Source organism: Myotis lucifugus, unplaced genomic scaffold (assembly GCF_000147115.1).
Source record: "Myotis lucifugus unplaced genomic scaffold, Myoluc2.0 scaffold_171, whole genome shotgun sequence".
In the NCBI taxonomy this organism is placed as follows: Eukaryota; Metazoa; Chordata; class Mammalia; order Chiroptera; family Vespertilionidae; genus Myotis; species Myotis lucifugus.
Window position 1 is genome coordinate 476,911 of NW_005871219.1, and position 4,521 is coordinate 481,431.

Consider the following 4,521-nt stretch of genomic DNA (forward strand, 5'->3'; position numbering starts at 1 on the left):
ATCTGTGGAATCTAAAGAACAAAATAAAGTGATGAACAAAATAGGACTAGAGGCATGGATAAATGGAACAGACTCACAGATCTCAGAGGGGGGGAGTATGGGAAAAGATAAACCAAAAACTATATGTGCATATATGCATGACCAATGGACACAGACAATAAAGTTGTGAAGGTCTGCAGGGGAAGTGGGCCCTAGTGGAGAGAGACAACAGGGGTACTGGGGGACATCTGTAATAGAGTCAACAATAAAAAATAATAATAACCCTAACCAGTTTGGCTCAGTGGATACAGTGTCTGCCTGCGGATTCAAGGGTCCCAGGTTCGATTCCGGTCAAGGGCATGTACTTTGGTTGCGGGCACTTCCCCAGTGGGGGGTGTGCAGGAGGCAGCTGATCGATGTTTCTCTCTCATCGATGTTTCTAACTCTCTATCCCTCTCCCTTCCCCTCTGTAAAAAATCAATAAAATATATTTAAAAAATAATAATAATAAATTAGTTGAAAGAAATAATGCAGTGTATATAAATTAAAATGTCATCATGACAGTCTTATAGAGTAAAAAAAAACATGGTTGAAGCAGTAAGAAAGCTTTCTGAGTGACAGATGAGAAGGAGTTTTTGTCAGAGGCTGTTTTAAGAATAATGAAACGGAGATCTGGAAAGATTGGATGACATCATCTGAGTCACTTGGTAAGTTAGTGGCAGTGGCAGAATTAGAATTCAGGTCGTCTTACTCTCAGAACTACAATATTTGTCATGTTATGATTATTAAAAAAACATATTCTGGTTTTCTTTCTAAAATTTGCCAATATAACCAACTTAAAAATTTTAAAATATAAATAACACACACATACATTTTTGGCCACATGGTACCTATGAATATGTTACTTAACATTTTTTCACATAGGAATTATTTTTCTATGCGAATCAACAAAACTGGAATACATAAACAATTTCACAGAAGGTTTTCAGGATGACTAAGAAAATACTGCTTCCTTGAAATTTCTCTCTATCCAATGATTTTGTAATTCCTTTATTTCACTGAAGCAATGTGATGTGCTATAATAAGAATTCAATCTGTTGTGATATTATTGCCTAGGAATATTAATCAGACTCATAAGCTCAGACATGATTAGGTCTGTCCTCTTCAGACCTTTTCAGACTCTGTATTCTTATTAACTCATCCATTATGTGGCATTTACACCTAAAAAATGCCTTTTTATTTCCATAGACTGAAAACAGCTGTTTGTATTTTTCATCCCAGGGTGCCACTTATTGCATTAGCAGGAATCACAACCTTTGTTTTGTGTTTTCTCTTCTATTACTTTGGTTGAATAATTGGTCTCCTGAAGGCAGCTTGGGGTGGGCAGCCTTGATTTGTGGCCCCTAATTTGCTCTTCTGTGGGCATAAATTCACAAATGGATTTATTCAAACCCCTTATACCACAATAACCTTGAAAATCTTAATTTTATGGCATATCCTTTACAAAGAGGAAGCACCTAGCAATTTCAGGTCTGTACAATGACTAGGAAAGAGAACTAGAAAATTGCATTAATTTTTTTTTATTGTTGAAAGTATTACATATGTTCCCCTGTTTCCCCCACTGACCTCTTCTAGCCTGCACCCACACCCCACCCCAGCCCTTCACCACCCTATTGTCTGTGTCCATGGGTTATGCATGTATGCATACAAGTTCTTTGGTTGATATCTTCCCACCTTCCCGTGCCTTCCCTTTGAGGTTTAAAAGTCTATTCCATGCTTATATGTCTCTGGATCTATTTGTCTGTCAGTTTATTTTGTTCATTAGAAATTGCAGTTTTAATTTGACTTCTTTTAAAGTGAATGCAGTGTAATTGTATCTGAATTTTTAAAAAATCGTGCTCACTAAGAGTTTAAAAATAATACAGAAATTCAAGCTAAAAGCAATACAAATTTGTACAAAATAGAAGCACATATTTTTAAAAATAATAAAATCAATAGAGACATGTTTGCATTAGTCATATCATTCAAAACAGTCACTTGAGTCTCTTGACCCAGAAAAGCATTTTCTATTATTGCTGGCATTTACATGATGGAGTCAGGCTGGTATTATTAGCCTTTAGGCCCTTTATGAAAGGTGCTGGGTGAATTGTGGAGTGGCAAGGTAAACTAGCTCTAGAGAAATAACTGGTGTTTGTAAATTTTTTCCTTTTCCCAAAGAGGCCAATTTCTCCCTCATTTTACTCCCACTGCAGTGTTGCCTGGTTAAAATTTCAAAAATTAAACTTACTTGTCTATTGAATAGAACTGAAGCTACCAGTGGGTTACTCTCAGTCCCCCCAGGTCCATAGTATTGTACCACAAAACTATTCTCAGTGAATCCATTCCACCCACAGGTCTGTTTCTCTTGTACGCCTGGCCAGCGCTGTCCATATTTATGGAAAAGGTGGCTTTCAGCAGATATTTCTAAGCTAAAAAAAGAATCCATGTTGTCCTTCATTTTTGGCACATTTCCTTGCAATTTAAAAACCAATGCCAATCAGCCATGGCCAGTGTGGGGCAGTTGGTTGGAGAGTCTTCCCTTTCACCATAAGGTTGCCAGTTCGATTCCTGGTCAGGGCACATACCCAGGTTTCGAATTTGACCCTGAGGTTGGGGCATGTATGGGAGGCAACTGATTAATGTTTGTCTCTCTCTTCCTTCCTCTTCTCTAAAATCAATAAAAACATACCCTAGATAGAGGATAAAAACAAAGCAAAACATGATGCTAATCAATAATTTATTATCTTCCTACTGAGTATAGACTATACCAAATCACACAGCCCTAATAGATTAATGCTTCTGTTATGTTGGTGAAACTTGATTTTTATCAGAAGCCCAGGGAGTTGGCCGGCAAAGTGACTTGACTGAATCACTGCGCAGACGTATAGAAGGACCCACTATAAGCACAGAAGCTGATGGTCTCGCCCCCAGCAGTGACACGCAGTCTTGTGATATAACTGGTATTTTATTGACGTTAAGGTGCCCAGTATTCAATCTTGATTTAGTGGGATGGAGCATTTCCTTCAATCATTAAGATTTAAAAGTAAGGATGGACCTAACTGGTTTGGCTCAGTGGGTAGAGCATCGGCCTGCAGACTGGGAGGTCCCAGGTTCGATTCCGGTCAAGGGCATGTACCTTGGTTGCCAGCACATCCCCAGTGGGGGGTGTGCAGGAGGCAGCTGATCGATGTTTCTCTCCCATCCATGTTTCTAACTCTCTATCCCTGTTCCTTCCTCTCTGTAAAAAATCAATAAAATATATATTTTTTTTTAAAAAAAAGTAAGGGTGAACGATTCTGCGTTGGCTGGAGCCGGCGGCGGCGGTGGCAGCGGTATCCCCGCCCTAACTCACCGCGCCCCCTTTCCAACCCTCGAGGAGGCTCCAAAGCGAGGCGGTGGCGGCCGCCGGACACAAGCGGCCCAGCCTGGGAGCCCGGGGAACCCCCCTAAACTGCAGCCGAGCACACAGGCACCTGACACAAAGGCAGTGATGGGGTCCCCCTGGGCGGATTCGGGGCCCCGTGACGCCAGAAGCCGATGTGCTCCGCAGCCCTGCACCGGGGACCAGCCCAGGGTCCCGGTCCTCCTCCCCGAGGTGTCCGGGCTGGGCCCCAGCCTCCGCCACCGTCTGTCTCCCACGATGGCGAGCAGCAGCGGCTCCAAGGCCGAGTTCATTGTGGGAGGGAAATACAAACTGGTGCGGAAGATCGCGCCTGGCTCCTCCAGGGACATTTACCTGGCGATCAGCATCACCCATGGCTGGAGGTGGCAGTGACGCTGGAGGCTCAGAAGGCCAGGCACCCGCAGTTGCTGTAGGAGAGCAAACTCCCTAAGATTCTTCAGGCGGGGTCGGCATCCCCCACAGACGGTGGTCGGGGCAGGAAAAAGACCACCATGTGCTAGTCCTGGGTCTTCTGGGACCCGGCCTGGAAGACCTCTCCAATTTCTGTGCAAGGAAGTTCACAATGAAAACTCCTTATGTCCGCTGACCAGATGGTCAGTAGAATGGAATATGTGCATACGAAGAATTTTATACACAGAGGCATGAAACCAGACAACTTCCTAATGGGCATTGGGCATCACTGTAATAAGTTATTTCCTTATTGATTTTGGTCTGGCCAAAAAGTACAGAGACAACAGGACGAGGCGACACATACCATACAGAGAAGATACAAATCTCACTGGCACTGCCCGATATGCTAGCATCAGTGCACATCTTGGTATTGAACAGAGTCACCGGGACGACATGGTATCATTAGGATATGTTTTGATAGCACCAGTCTGGCCCTAGTCGACTTGGCTCCGTGGATAGAGCGTCGGCCTGCGGACTGAAGGGTCGCGAGTTCCATTCTGATCGGGGCACATGCCTCCCCGGTCGGGGGCGTGCAAGAGCCAGCCGATCAATGATTGTAATCATCTGATAAAAATTGGGTTACTTTAGTAGTACATTTTACAAATTTATTTTAATTATTGGGGAAATATACTGATATTAAAATTGCTTAT

At 43.0% G+C, this 4,521-nt stretch overlaps 1 pseudogene; it reads left to right on the forward strand.

Annotated features, from left to right (window-relative positions):
• The first annotated feature begins 3,658 nt into the window (after nucleotides 1-3,658).
• Nucleotides 3,659-4,309, forward strand: LOC102426195 (annotated as a pseudogene).
• The last annotated feature ends 212 nt before the right edge of the window (nucleotides 4,310-4,521 follow it).